This window comes from Gorilla gorilla, chromosome 5 (assembly GCF_029281585.2).
Source record: "Gorilla gorilla gorilla isolate KB3781 chromosome 5, NHGRI_mGorGor1-v2.1_pri, whole genome shotgun sequence".
Classification (NCBI taxonomy): domain Eukaryota; kingdom Metazoa; phylum Chordata; class Mammalia; order Primates; family Hominidae; genus Gorilla; species Gorilla gorilla.
The window spans coordinates 143,525,943-143,541,824 of record NC_073229.2 but is presented as its reverse complement, the minus strand read 5'-3'; the positions used below and the strand labels follow the sequence as shown (position 1 = coordinate 143,541,824).

At 39.2% G+C, this 15,882-nt stretch overlaps 1 protein-coding gene and 1 non-coding gene across 2 annotated transcripts in view; one reads left to right on the top strand and one right to left on the bottom strand.

Annotated features, from left to right (window-relative positions):
• Positions 1-15,882, top strand: part of MAN1A1 (mannosidase alpha class 1A member 1) — a 180,862-nt gene that overhangs the window by 7,846 nt on the left and 157,134 nt on the right. The window lies entirely within an intron of this gene.
• On the bottom strand, positions 15,341-15,445 carry LOC115935108 (U6 spliceosomal RNA). The gene has a single exon (XR_004070818.2). It is a non-coding gene; the product is annotated as a U6 spliceosomal RNA (small nuclear RNA).

The following is a 15,882-nucleotide window of genomic DNA, read 5'->3' as shown; positions in this document are numbered from 1 at the left end:
AACCTAAAGGATGATTGTTTTAAAAGTAGACATGTAAAAATCACACCAATCTATGGGCAATTCTCTCCACCCAAGTAGGTTCTGGCGATTCTCTTTTGGGATGCACTTACCTGTCTCTGATCCATCCATTTGGAGCGATGTAGTGGTTAGAAGGGTGGATCTGGACTCGGATAACGTGGGTCTGAATCTGGCCTCTACCATTCTCTTGCTTTGTGACCGTCTGCAAATTACTTAATCTCTCAGAACTTTAGTTTCCTCATTTGTAAAATGAGGTTAATAGTACCCACTTTGTTGGATCCTGAGGCTTAAATGTGATAGTAAAGCACTTAGAATGGTATCAGACATGAAGTGGGGACACAATAAATGCTGCTTGTGATTATTGCTGTTACTGGTCACCACCTAAAGCCATCAAGCCAAGATTGCATTGATCCATATGCTGTTTAATAACTCAGGAAAGTGGATAATGTAGTTTCAAAAGGGTATCAAAAATAGTTAAAATTGAGTTTTAGTGCTTAAAGGGATACATTTCCAGTTCATCAAAAAGACCTTCCCATATACCTATAATTTTATTGTGCTACGGTCAACTCTGATTTTCTTTGATATTTACCAAATTCCAAAAAAACTTAAGTATCTTTAGAATGATATACTTACTGCATATACATCTTCAGCTTCTTCAGAATATATGTTAAAGAATTAATTTGTCTCTTTCTCATAGTCAAATATGCCTATTCCTGCAGATACCATCTTTCAGAGTAGTCACAGTCGAGTTATCTTAATTTCTCTTTTTTCTAATAAATAATTTTTTTATTTACGCAATGCAGATCGGGTCTCACTATATTTCCCGGGCTGGTTTCAAACTCCTGAGCTGAAGCAGTCCTCCCACCTCGGCACCCCAAAGTGTTGGGATTACAGGTGTGAGCCACCATGCCTTGGCTGAGTTATCTATCTTAAGTATTGAAGTTATTCTTCTAAATAGAGAGAGAGATCGAGTAAAGTGAATTTCAATCTGTTTCATCTTGGAGGAATGTTTTTAAGAAGTGAGAATTATTATTTTAGGCTTGGCAAAAATTATATAATTATGATAAATTCTATAATCAGAGCTCAGTCCATCACCTGGTAGTCAAAGTTAGCATAAATCAGTTTTATTTTGTAGCTCAGAAAGTTTGTCTTTTTGAGAGCTTCACATTGAATTTAGATTTATTAGGATTCCAGACCCACTACTCATTTTACGCATGAGAAATAAGGCCCGTGAGCTGTGACTTCCTGAGATTCCCCCAGTGTACAAACAATAGCTGAGAATTGCTTCTTAGGTGTTGAGAAGTACTGAGAACCAGGCCCCACTCCACCTGGGATAATCTTGACTCTAATGAGAACGTGTGCTTTGGTGACTGGCTGACCAGGCCCTCCCTCCTCGTCAGCCCTAAATGGCAGGCCAACTGCCAGAAGCCCCACTGAGACCATCCTAGAGGGAGGTGGGACGTCTTTGCTGGGTAGGGGATTGCCTAAGAAAGCAATACTGGCTAATTCCTTTGCTCAGGAGAATGTGGCAGCAGTGCCCCGCCCCCACTGAGTTTTGATAAAGACTTCTGTGATCATTAGGTACTTGAAAAAAAACCAAATGAGATTAAGGCTTAAGAGCATTTAAAAGTCACAGCCCTCATTTCTGTCATGAATACTCTGGTAGTTGCTTTAGGTACTTTAGAGCTGAGCAGTCCTGCAGATAATCCAGAACAGAGATAATAAAATTGAAAAGTACACGTATCCTTTCTGTTTACTTGACTTTTGTGACTAGAATGACTCCTCCTCTCTCGTGTTTCTCAGTCTGCTCATCTCCCTGGCTCTTAAGTTTACCAAAAGCCCAGTTCCTGATTTGCTCTGCTGCTTTCTCATCACTCTTGCTCTACATCCTTCATTCAAGTGACACTCAGAACATATTATATTAACTTTTCATTTGCATTGTTCATGTTTTATGTGGGTCACTAATTAGATCATCCTGTCTTGTGTGGGAGTGTTTAGTATTAGCAGCTTAGTATGAGAGAGGGCGTGGAGATGAGGGGATAAAAACCTGATGAAGGACACCAAGTTCTGAAAGGGTGGTTTAATAACACAGCATTGCTACCCTCTGAAACAACCTTTGTTGCTGGTGCCTGTTTGTCTGTGCTAGGAGTTTATGAGAAAGGGGGTGGCAGTAATTGGTGTCCGAAGGCCTGTGAATGACTATGGCCAAGACGTGAACTCAAGCCATCCATAGACTACAAGCTATTGCTAGTGTCTCCATTTCTGCCAAATCCTTCCTCATTAAATGGTCTTCTCAAGGTCCCTTCTGAACACTCAATTCTTCTAAGTGACAGGATGATCTCAGAAATAGGACAGGAAGCCAGGGATCCTAGCCTACACTGGGGGTGGCATGTCCAGCTTCCTGAGCTGATGTTTAGGTCATGATTGTCTGTCCCTAGTTCCTCTTTCATGGGAATACATGCTGGAGCTACGTACTAAAAGGGGAGTGTGTTTCCTCACTGTATCTCTCTCTATCGGGGCATAAGACGAGAACAGACCTGTGGAATGATTAGGGAAGCTCAGGGGTATCTACCCAGTCTCAAAATCTCATTCCCAGCTGCCAGAAATTCACCACCAGTGTTTCCTTTTTACTGTTTTTGTTTTTGAGATGGAGTCTTGCTCTGTTGCCAAGGCTGGAGTGCAGTGGTGCAATCTTGTCTTGCTGCAACCTCCGCCTCCTAGGTTCAGGCGATTCTCCTGCCTCAGCCTCCTGAGTAGCTGGGATTACAGACACCTGCCACCATGCTTGGCTAATTTTTGTATTTTTGGTAGAGACAAGGTTTCCCCACATTGGCCAGGCTAGTCTCAAATTCCTGATCTCAAGTGATCCACCCACCTTGGCCTCCCAAAGTGCTGGGATTATAGGCATGAGCCACCGTGCGTGTCCATTTATTGATTCTTAAAGGCTTGCTTTAGAAATAGATGGATAAAGTTGCTCAGCAGAATTATTAATATTATACTTTGAGATTTGTCTTATCAAAGGATAGAATAGGTTTGTTGAAGCAAGTATCTTCCACTGTGTTATTTTGCTTTATAAACTCATGTCTGCTTGGGAAAGAAAAATTTGAAAGCATACTAGAGTAGAAAAAAACCCAAATCCTTCATAGTTTTATCAGTCACTAAGTAGTCTCAATGATGCTCCTCCCTAACCCCAATATGTAAGTTCATTCCCACCCCCCCACGCCGGGTTATAACCACACTATATATACTTTTTGTTTTTCATTTTCTTTGCAAGTGTCATTTTATGTTGGCACAGTATATCCATGTCAAAACATGATACTTTATTTAACCAGTCCCTTGGACCTGAACATTTAGATTATTTCCACTTTTTTGTTTTTATTAAAAATGCTGAGACAGACACCTTTGTCCAGTAAATTTCTGTCTCACTTTTTATTGCACACACCCTGGTAAGTGGGATTTTCTCTTAAATTCTTAAGAGGGGAAATAAATTGGCCAACAGATAGTACATTTTGAGGGATAACTTTCCAGAAACCATTTATACTCCCATGTGTCATATAATGAATGGAGTCTGTTGATTCTTTGTGAATTTCATAGGTGATGAAGCAGTATATGGCATTTTCAGTTTGCTTTTCTTTGTCAACACTTTCTCCTGTGTTGATCATTTGCATTTCTTCCTTGTGAGTTGTATAGATAGAACAAGGAAATTTTGAAAGGAGGAAGATAGAGAAGATGGCAGAGCTTGGAGGCCTAAGGAGTGAAATCCACCAGGGGAGATGGATCTGGCAAGCCGGCTCAATGAAGGTGGACTCCTGTGGGAGGCAAAGTCCTGAAGGCGAGAGTTAGGATTTTATAAAGCAAAGTTGGAAGAAAAAAAATTTTTCCCCTAGATTGCACACTTAGGATAAAATATCCTTTATTGATAGGAGCTCTTACCAGGCACTTGGGACAGCCCACATCCTTCAGCTGAGACCTAGCCAGCTTTACCAGCGCATCTTCATTTTTAAGTGACAGTTGGGATTTTGCCTCAGATACTTGAGGAAGGTGTTGACCTCTCTGGAGATCTGCGGAAGGATCTTTCTCCTTTTGGAATGAATCAGGATGCTTTTCTAATAGTTGAAGATCAAAAGTAGTCCAAATAGAATTTCAGAAGTGATTTTAATGATGCCAGAAAAATGGCAAGTCTTACAAAGCTGAATTCTTAAAGAAGAAAAATTAACCAAAAGGAAATCATGAGATTTCCTAGAAATATTTGTTCTTATGTGTGAAGAGGCAGGCTAATCTTTTGTATGTGAGAGGCCTTCAGTGTTCTAAATAGGATAAATATGCATTTTGTCAAAGATATTTTATTTTTAAAGAAAAGCATGATTTTTTGTGTGTGAAGTTTGGGTTTTTTTTTTTCCACCCTAAATCCTTCAAATGTTTTTAGTCATGTTTTTTAAGATAGTGAAGAGCTGCATATTTCAAAATGTATTTATATTCTGACCTTGGTTCATAAAAGTCTGCCAAGCGCCAGAACTATTTAAGTTTGGCTATAACACTGTGTTAACATGATGAATAACGATTGACATAAATGTACTATATTATTTTTATAAATTGTGGTTAGACATGATAGTAATTTTAGAATATTTACAATGCTATTTTTGGAAACTTTTTTTTTTTTAGTCAACTAGCAGTGTTGAATGTTTTATCTAGCCAACTACAGGTTTTCAGCTCATAATTAGAAATGCCTGAGAAGTTCATATTGTGATTTAAGGAGTTATTAGCCCAAGTCAGCAATTTTATAAGGCATTCTTATTAGGAAGTATAAAATGAACTTTATGTAGTAAAAAATGTATTTTATAATTGGCATATATCTAATGCATTGTATACATTCACTCATATTAAGCATTTTGGTTGGTCTTCATTATTTAATCCTCCTGTGGTTACTTAACATAGAATGTGTAATGAAGAACTCAGTAGCTTTAAAGGGGGGTGGTTGAGGAGAATAGAAAATGAAGATGATTTATTAACTACTGTTGAAAGCTGCTTTAGCAGTTAGGGTGAATAAAAATGATGATTTATTAAGTATTCCGTCAGTAATAAGATAAAGCCACAGTGTAGGGTTGGAAGTACTTCTGTTTTCCCTAACTCCCAAGAACACAGAATTTCTATGACATTGGCTCTTCGCAGTCATCCGTCCCTTCCAGAACTATCATATTGAGGGCAGGAGAAAGAGCTTCCCCTATTCATCCATGTGTCCAACAGATCAGTTAGCTCTGGGCCCTGCCCATAATAGGGCCCAGTATGTATTTGTTGAATGAATATGCTCTTTAAAATAAACATGCCTACAGGAGTTACTCAGGTTAAGTGTGATTTCGCACTAAGTAATCTGGTATTCCAGAAGTGGTGTCCACTCATCTTTGAAGTCCTTTCTAATGTATATACTCATGGGCTACAAGTCTTTGTCTTTTTGATTTTTTTTTTTTACAACAGTCAGAAGTCATTTAGAATCAGACCTAGTGAATAAAGAGACTAATGAATATAGGAAATGCCTTTTCCAGTTTTCAAGTTGCTTTCCAGAATGATTTATAAAATGAAAACTGCATTTATTTTCTTATATGCTGTAAACTGGTGAAAGTGGTGCCAAAAAAAAAAAAAAATCTTTTGACCAAATACAACACTGCTGAAATAAATGTAGATGATTGTGAGATTCCTTTAAAGGTCAACACTCGAATATAAAGATTCTGTTATTTTATTGAAAAGTGTTTATATCTACAGCCAGTATTTTTTTTAGATATGTTATTTTTAAAGTAGGTAGAGTCTTCATTTATTTTCTTTATTACCTAGAATACTGGACAGTATTTAATAAGGGTTGCCATTTTTCTTGTATTTCAATTTTATACAGGATATACCTAGAGTTGGTTCTGTTTTGTTTCCATTTTGGCAAAATTTTTTGAGAGATAAAGGTGTCTTAATGAGTAATGCTTACAGTACCACACTAAAATGAAAAGTCATAGGTTAGCTATTATTTTCCACTAGAGAAATCAGAATTACATAAACATGTTCCTCCCTAAGAAGGTGTGATATTTTGAGAAAGAGAAAGAAGCTTGGTTTTCTATTTCCCAATTTCATATTGTTTCTCCTGAAAAGTGCTGTGTCATATAAATAATTGCATGGTGGAGGCTCAATGAATTTTATGCATTTGTCAGTGGTCCCTTTTGCAGTTTATTCTACAGATGACTATTAATATTCCTAAAACATCACTTCTCTCATATTGCCCAACTCAGGTTTTAATGGTCCTCCATTTCCTATAAAGTAATGATTCAGACTTCAACATGCATCAGAATCACCTGGAGGGCATGTTAAAACAGATTGCTGGTGCCGGGCACAGTGGCTCACACCTGTAATCCCAGCACTTTGGGAGGCCGAAGGGAGGATCACTTGAGGCCAGGAATTCAAGACCAGCCTGGCCAACGTGGTAAAACCCTGTCTCTACGAAAAATACAAAAACTAGCCAGATGTGGTGGCGTGAGCCTGTAGTCCCAGCTACTCGGGAGGCTGAGGCAGAAGAATCACTTGAACCCAGGAGGCGGAGGTTGCAGTGAACCAAGATTGTGCCACTGCACTCCAGCCTGGGTGACAGAGTGAGACTCTGTCTCAAAAAAAATAATAATAAAAAAATTTTAAAAGCCTGGAGTTTCTGATTCAGTAGGCCTGGGTGGGCCCCAGAATTTGCATTTTTAGCATGTTGCTGGGTGATACTGATGCTTCTGGTCCAGTGACTTCAGCTAGAAAAACATTTTGCTCTAGAATGAAGTCACAGTGAAGTCACAAATGTTTAGCTTGGCATCCGTAGTCTTCTGTAAATCTGCATCAGTTTATTTCTTGAGTTGTATCTCTGTTACTTCCCAGGAAGGACTGTGCTTCCACAAAACTTACATAGTTACTATCTCCAGAACACATGTAGTTTAGGATTTCACCTTGTTTACTTTATGGTTCTCAAAAGGAGAGTCTTCTCGCTTGCTCAAAATCCATGTCCTCATGAAGCCCTCTCTACACTCTCAACCTTCACTGATTTCTCCCTTCTCCAAATTCCCATGTTATTGATTATTTCTATCTTTGGCCTGTGTGTTACTGATTTTGTGTGCATATATGTTATCTTTCAAGTAGATTTCAGACACCCTAGAAGTGGGGACACCTTTTTTATCTCATAGGTCCGTGGCCCAGAATTTGACAATAAAAGGCAATTCATCCTAAATGTAACCCAGATTAAGTATATCAACAAAGTGTTTTATAAATGTGAGGCAGTATGGCAGAGTAGAAACACTTCTGTCCTCCCTTTCCACGCCTTTGAAATGGAGTTAATAATTCCTCTTTTTCAGAGTTGTTGTAAGAATTAAAATAGAAAATGTATGTGAATCTCTCAGCGCAATGCCTGGCATGTATCATTCATTATTCAATACATAGTATGTACTTACTAGCAGCTAGGAATTGGTGGGAGTGATAAGGAAAGGGGTTGGTAAGTAAATTGGATTCAGAAAGTCATTTCCAGGAAAGAAAAGTATGTTTTGGCTGCAGTATTGCTGTATTGACCAATAGCTTCTATTTTCTATTGTTGCCTCCTCTTTTAGTTGTTGTTGCCAAATTTCTCACTTCCTATGGCAGGAAAGTAAGCATTATTTTGCCTTGTTAGAATTGTTATTACACAGAAGGGATGCTCATCCTCAGGAAAACCATAGAGAGGGTGTTGAATGGAGTGGTTCCTCGTTCATTCATCAGTGTCCAGTTACTTCTGACTTCTGGGCCTGCTGTCACACAACACTCAGATATGTGGGGAGGAAAGAAAGCCAGGGATAAAGAAATCTGGAGAAATACCTTCAGGGCATAGAAAGAAATAATTTTTGTGAGCTGAAAAGCTGAAAATGTTTCATTCAGAGATAACTACATGTGTAAATTTAGCTCAATAATTAGGCATATGGTGCTTTCATTTTAGGATGTATCCACCCTTTGTGATAATATCCGTTGATTATTAGAGCTGCTGCAGCTCTAACTACATTGGCAGCAGAGATTCCTAGTGCATTTAAGACAAGAATTCAAGAGTGAAATGGAAAACTGAATTAATAATTTGTTCTTGGGTGGTTTTAATCTGCTCCTTATTAACTTTGTAGTTTATGCCTGGAGGATTAGATTTGGAAACAGAACACCAACTAATGTTCTAAAAGTTTACTTCCTTTTATTGGAACATTATACTCTTAAAGATTTCCAGAAGAACATTTTGGCTGTTTTAGTCTTAACATACAAGGTACACTTAAGTTCTTATGAATCAACCTGAAACAATAGAAAGCTTTTAATCTGTGATATTAATTTTAACTTTTAAAGTATTTCATGTTAGACTTCAAGGCAAGAATTGTTTTATAAAAACCAACTAATAAAAGGAAAGATATTCTTTGTTGGGCACGAGGATATTTGGGTCTCTTTTCCCAAGCTTTTTAAAATCCCCCTAGGTCTATATTTTTCAATCTTAGAATTTAAAATCTGCTTGCTGTTGATGGTAAAGAAAATAGGAAAATTAAAATCAAAGGTTATTTCTGTTTACTTCCCATACCTTGTCAAATGTTTCTAAAATTGATCGAAAATAAACCATTGTAATTTTATAAATTGAAAAAAGAGTTATATTCCAAGATATAGTATAGTAGGATGAGCTGAAATAGGAAGTTTAAAACAGGTGTCTTTGGGAGAGTTGGGGATGGTGATGCTTTCCATCTGCTTCTTGCTTAAAGCTTTAACTACGGTCCTATTAGAATATACCTGAGAGTCTGGGAAGTCAGTGTATTTGCTTCTGTGGTTGTAGTTCTCCACCCACCTGTGATCTGAAGAATTACACCCTAGGTTTTTATAAGGTAAAGGCACTAGAATTTAGACATTTAGAAGGGACTTCTTTGAAAACTAGGAAGAAGATGGGCAAAGTATAATACCAGGTATTGGTCTGAGTTAACCATGGGTAGATTATTTATTAGAAAACTAGTCTGAATTTATGTATTCTTGATAAATACAAGTTTTGACAGAAATTCTCCACTTTTGACTGATCTGGTAATAGAGGTTGAGGATTTTATAGCCAGATATGCTGCAGGTAATCAGGTGTTAGTTCTAGCTTAATAATTAGCTTAATTTAGTATTAGCTGTCTTTTTCTGTGGTACTTTACCCATGGTCTTAATCATCTTCCATCCTTCAGTGTGTTCTGCTGGAGAGAGGCGGTACTAATGGTGCAAAGGCAGACATCAGGAGAGTTGCAGAAGTGGTATTATATATGTTACACACGTCGGAAGACTAGTCACCTTAATACTCAGTAATTGACTATGATTGGCAGCAGGGAATGAGCAGCCCTCTCGCTTCCTGGAACCTTGAGAGGTGAATTCCATACATTACCACTGGTGTTCAGAAGGATCACCTTTTTCTGACCTGTGGGCACTCACTCCTACCTTTTAGAATTCCTGAGGGAGGAAGCTGTCTAGTTATATGATTAGTTAGCATATTTGTGGACCTTTAGTTATCAATAGAATTGCTTGAAAGCTATCTTAGGAAGTAATGCCTTTGATTGATTTGAAATCTCATGCATCACCCGTGTTGCTAGTGTTTTCCAAAACACTGAGGGATTTTTGCAGACAGCATTTTCGGGGGCTGATTTGAAGGTAATAAACCAAACTGGCAGGGAGGGAGGGTTCTTCCTCCACCTCAGGGTGAGATCTCTGCTCCTTTACTTTACTCTGGAGTGCCCTGTCTTCACAAACCCCGGGGGCACACAACACATTAGTAGCCATAAGAGTGTCTGTTGTGTGTTATGCCACCCAGAGTCTTCCACTGGTATATACCAAGTCCCCAAGTTAGATATTTCTCTTTTAAAAAGAATTCTGCCTTCGTATTTAAAATAAAAATTATATTCCTCAATTGGCTTTTTTTTTTTTTTTTTTTGAGACGGAGTTTTGCTCTTGTCGCCCAGGCTGGAGTGCCGTGGCATGATCTCAGCTCACTGCAGCCTCAGCCTCCCAAGTAGCTGGGATTACAGGTGCCCGCCACCACACCCAGCTAATTTTTGTATTTTTGGTAGAGACTGGGTTTCACCATGTTGGCCAGGCTGGTCTCCAACTCCTGACCTCAGGTGATCCTCCCACCTTGGCCTCCCAAAGTGCTGGGATTACAGGCGTGAGCCACCATGCCCGGCCAGTTGGCTCTTAAACCTCAGCTATTAATTTGCAAGTATATTTGGTTTATGAATAACAACAGCAATAATAGCAATGTCTGATAATTTTATCTTTTTCTCTAGGTTTAAAATAGAGGCAACAGTTAAAACTATACTTTTAATAAAAAGTGCAACTTCTCAGTTATACTCCATCATGTATTCCCTTTTTCTCCTAATAGAATGTGTTTGTTATTCTTCCTGTTCTGAGAGTGGCTCCTTAATTGATTTTATACCATCAGTTAGTGTTATTATATATAATTAAGGAAATCAATAATGAGATTTTTAAAATATCATCTTGGCATAGATTTTGTCTCCTTTATCTGCAGTTTTAATTCTGGAATGGTGAAAAGTATGCCGGTAACTACAGGATACCATTTGTTGAGTGTTCACTTCCTGTTAGATACTATGCTCACCACTTTATGTACATATTCTCATTAAATTCTCACAACAACAAGTATTTGGTTTTTCTCAGAATACGGATATTTGACATTATTCTCCTCATTTTATACATAGGAAATTGAAGCCAGGAAGGGGCAAGCAAATTGCCCAGGGTCAAGCAGCTCCTGCGAGGTTGAAATCCAGGTCTGTCTTGTCCCTGCCTCCACCCTCTTCTTGTGCACTCATCTCTGCTGGGTTCCCCATATCCCCTGGGGCCTTGGCAGGCTCAGATCTTACCCACCTTGAATAAAGAATCAGGACTCCTGTTGCAGTCACTCCTCTGCCTGAGAAGGAAGTAAAGGGAAGTGAGGTGAGGTGAGGACTGGCACAATTTCCACCCCAGCTTGTGGCAGACAACATGCTTTAATTCTGAAAGCAACACCAGTGCTCAGTTTGTTTGGAAAAGCCTCTCAAGAGTAATATTGTGCTCAACTTAACAACTATATTTACTAGTATGTGTTCATGTATGTTTATATCCCCTTGATTATATATATATATATATATATATATATATGCATAATATGTACATGGTTATGTGTATGTATATAATTATCTAAAATAATACCTTAAGCATTAATGAAAGTTATTGGGGGTTCTGGAAAGTTGTTTAAATCAAGAGAAAAACAATTGTCACTGGAAGAAACAAATCTAAATTTGCTTCCTTTATTCTCCCTCATCTTGGGGCAACTATGACTCCTAAAGTTTAGAATACATAATGTTACAATTATTTAATTTTTAAGCAAGAGATTCTATAAAGTGTGACCACATTAACAAAAATGCAGTTTGAATTTTAAATTCACAGTGAGGTATATCACCAAAAAGAATTCTATGAGTCAAAATAATATGTTGTTACTGACTTGACAGTCAAGTTGTATATAGAAGTGACAACAAAGGCTCTGTTTAATTGATCTTAAGAGATCCGGACAGTATAACTCTTTCTGCAAATGGGGCAATACAGTTATCATTCAAACCCAAATAATTTTTTTTTAATTTTAATATTATTTTCCTTTAATAAATCAGATTAAGAATCACTTCCAACAACCCTCCTACAAATATTTAGAAGTACCACCCTGTGCAAGGCACTGGAGAGATGACAGTAAACAAGACCATTATCACCACTGCCCACATGGACCCCAAAGGGGTAGAGAGTAAGGAGGCCGTGTGACAAGTACCCTGGGAGGGGCCTAGAGGTACTATGGGAGCCTGGAGTAGAACATAACTCTGGCAGATTGGGGGGTTCAGGAACATTTTCTAAATGAAGTAAAGTATTAGACCTGAGGATGAGTGGGAATTAGCCAGTTGCAGGCAAGATGAAGAGGGCCGCAGGATAGGAATGGAATGTATGAAGGTCCCCAGGGCAGCCAGAGGACTGAGCCAGAGTAGTTGTGCTGAGAAGAGGAAGTGGGCCACAGAAATGAAGCAGAGAAGGCGTCTGACCAGGTGTTTAGACTTTATCCTGAGATCATCAGGAACCATGGGAGGGTTTTAAGTTGCAGAAATAATATCAAATCTGCATTTTCGGATAAGACTGGAGTCCAGGACATGTGTTAGAAGGCTCGGCAGTAATCCAGGTGAGAGATGAGGTTGGCCTAAATGCATAAAGGGGTAGTGAAGATAGAGAAAGTGAACAGATCCTTGGGATACTTAAAACTGGAATTTATAGAACTTTGTGGGCACTTAAAAATGGAGAGTGAGAGAGGAAATGGAGATAAAGAGGTTCTTGGGTTCCTGATTGGGTCACGGATTTTCTGATGGTTGGAATCGTCAGGAGAGAGAGAGGAGTGGAGAGGGGTAATGGATGTGGTTTAGGATATGTGGCATTAGAGGAGAAAGATGTCCAAGTGGAGGTCTCTTGTGAGCAGTTGGATGTATACAACAAGCACTGCAAAGAGAAGTCTAGGTAAAGATGCCAATCTTGAGGCCATCAAACTATGGAAATAAATAAGATCCATTAGGGATAATGTGTCCTGTACAAAGAGTCAAGGGCCTAGAAGCCCAAGGAACATCAACATTTACAGGATGTGCAGAGTAAGCGGTGACAGAGAAGGAGCAATCAGAGAGATGCAGGAAGAAAACTGGCAGAGTGTGGCACTCTGGAGCATTTTTAGATATTCAGTATTTGAAGGAGTGAGTCTCAGCAGTGTCAAATGCTGCTGAGAGTCAAGATAAGGACTAAGAAGTGTTCTGTGGATTTGGTAAGAAGCAGGTAGAAGATGACCCTTACTGGGGCTGATTCAGTGCAGTATTCAGGGTAGCAGCTGTATTGCAGTGGAGCTAAGGAAGGGCACAGACTATTCTTTCAAGAAGGTCACTGTGAACGAGGCCAGAGAGGTGGGGTGGTAGCTGCAGGATGACAAGGGGCAATGAGAAGGCTGAGTAAAGAAACAGAATACTTGCTGGGCACTGCTGAGCACACAGTTGGAGCCAGCAGCTGGCCCCCTCTGCTCACTCGTTTGATTTTTCCTTAGCGGGATTCAACCACTCTGCCATATTTGGACAAGACAGACAAGTAGATTGACCTATCAAGGAAGACACATGTTCCCAAGTGCTTTTTTGAGAATCTGATACAAGAGATCATTTGTTAGTAAGAATGTAAATCCACTTAATTTGGAGTCAGTGGGTGGGGGGGGTATTTATTATAAAAAGGAATTTCTCATGGATTTAGGCGAAGACCTCACAGAGCCTGAAATTACAAATGTGAAGGTACCGGGAACCAAGACCACTATTCCTCATTTCTTACTCTGGGCTACCTAGTCTTTTGTCTTCAGTCATACATGCTTTATTCTTTCCTCTGCAGACAGGCTGTCTTATGAATCAGTACTCAAGTTTACATGGCCAATAAGTTTAAACACTAATAGACTTTATAATAAGCATCTCAGAGGCTCAATTCCAAATTCCCAGAATGGAGAATCTGACCCAGCTTTAGTTAAGTGTCTAATCATCTATGGCCAGGGGGTGGAGTATTGATTTTTAGTGCAAATGTAGGCATGGCACAGAGCCTCCTAAGTGACAGAAAGAAGAGGATTGCCTGGCTGCACAGAGGTTTTCTGGCATCTCTGCTGCATCCAGACATCTGCTTTGCTGTATTTATCTTATTGAAGATTTCTCTGTTGTGGGCCTACTTGTCAGAGGCAAGTTGTCCAGGGTTCTGCTGTATATTCATTATGGAAGGTTTTACCTTATTGAAGTGACAGTTCCCCACCTTTAGCATTTTATGTTGTTCCATTAACTGTCATACAAACATTCCTGCAAAATATCAGTTCACGAACCAAACTTACTTTCCCTGAGATGGTAACCGTTTCACAGCCTCTCATATTGCTGCTTCATTATGTGATGAAGTCTAAACAGGTAAATGGTGACCAGTTAAAACACACACCTGCACACATCAAATCAAGAATTTGATTCCAAATTTACAAAATAATCAGGTCTTATCTTTTGAAATCCTACCTGTCTATCAAGACCCAATTTAAATCTTATTCATTCCATAAATTCTTGCCTGTTCTTATCCCCTGAACAGCAGAAAATTATTTTTCTCTGTTTTTATGACTCACTTTGTTTTAACCTGCTTACTACTTTCTTAGTGTTAAAGGCAGCACACACAAAGGCACTGAGATGAGAGAGCTTGTGGCTTTGCCACTTATTAACAGTCCAACCCTGTGAAGATATACAGTGCATTTGAGCTTTATCTCTTACCTGTGAGAGTGATGATAATGCCTACCTTTCCTGGATGTGAGGAGCCAGCAAGTGAGCGGATGCAAAACTATTTGCATGCTAGGAAACCTTTGCAGATATTGATTACTTAAGGAAATAGTTTTGGGGTTTGAAGACCGGGTTTCTAAATCCCTGTCTGCCACTTGGTAATTCATGGTATGGCAGTGGGTGACTTACTGTTCTTCTTGGGCATGTTGTGTGGTGTGTTTTCTTTCATTGCTGTAACAAATTATCACAGAGTGACTTAAAACAATACAAATTAATATCTTACAGTTCTAGGTCAGAGTCAGAGTGGCCTTGTTTGGTTTCTCTGCACTGAGTCTCATAAGGCCAAAAATGAGCTGTCAGCTGGCCCAGGCTCTTCTCTGGCTCCAGGGAGAATCTGTTTTACAAGCTCATTCAGGTTGTTGGCAAAATTCAGTTCCTTGCCAACTGTAGAACTAAGGTCACCTCAGTTTCTGAAGGCCACCTGCATTCTTCATCAGTTTGCTTCCTTCATTTTCTTTTTATTCATTCATTCATTTAGACAAAAATTGTATATATTTATGGTGTACACATTTCAAAATATGTATCCATTGTGGAATGGCCAAACTCAGCTAATCACCATATCTGTTACCTCACATACTTACCATTTCTTTTGGTGGGAGCACTTAAAATTTACTTTCTTAGCAGTTTTCAAGTATACAGTACAGTGTTCTTAACTATAGTCACCATGTTGTACTACCATCTTAAAAATATGGAATGTAGCCTGGCCAACATGGCGAAACCCCATCTCTATTAAAAATACAAAAATTAGCCAGACATGGTGGTGCATGCCTGTAATCCCAGCTCCTTGGGAGGAAGAGGCAGGAGAATCGCCTGAACCCATGAGGTGGAGATTGCAGTGAGACAAGATTGAGCCACTGCACTCCAGCCTGGGCGACAGAGCAAGACCCTGTCTCAAAAAAAAAAAAAAAAAAAAAACGGAATGCTTCATAAATTTGCACATGATCCTTGCGGAGGGGCCGTGCTAATCTTCTCTGTGTTGTTCCAGTGTTCATACATGTTGACAAAGCAAGAACTGAACACTCCTTTTTCAAACCAGCAACATCACATGGAGTCCTGTTCAGCTGAATCTCTGACTTTCCATTCTGCTGCATCTCTTCTGCCCCCAGCTGAAGAATGTTCTTTGCATTTAAGGGCCCACTTATTAGATCAGGCCCACCTGGATAATCCAAGTTGCTCTTTATTTTAAGGGCAACTTAATTGTTCTTAAGTAACTTTCATCATACCTGCCAACTCCCTTTGCCATGTGAAATAACATGTGCACAGGTCTGGGGATTACAGCATGGAAATATTTGGGGTAGAGTGGTCATTCACTCTGCTTACCACTTTTGGTACTATGTATGTGTACAGTGTGTGAAGTCAAGCACAGTCACTTGCATACGTAGAGCTACTCAACAGTCAGTGGTAAATCATGTGGTCTTGATATGGTTAGGCTTTGTGTCCTCACCCAAAT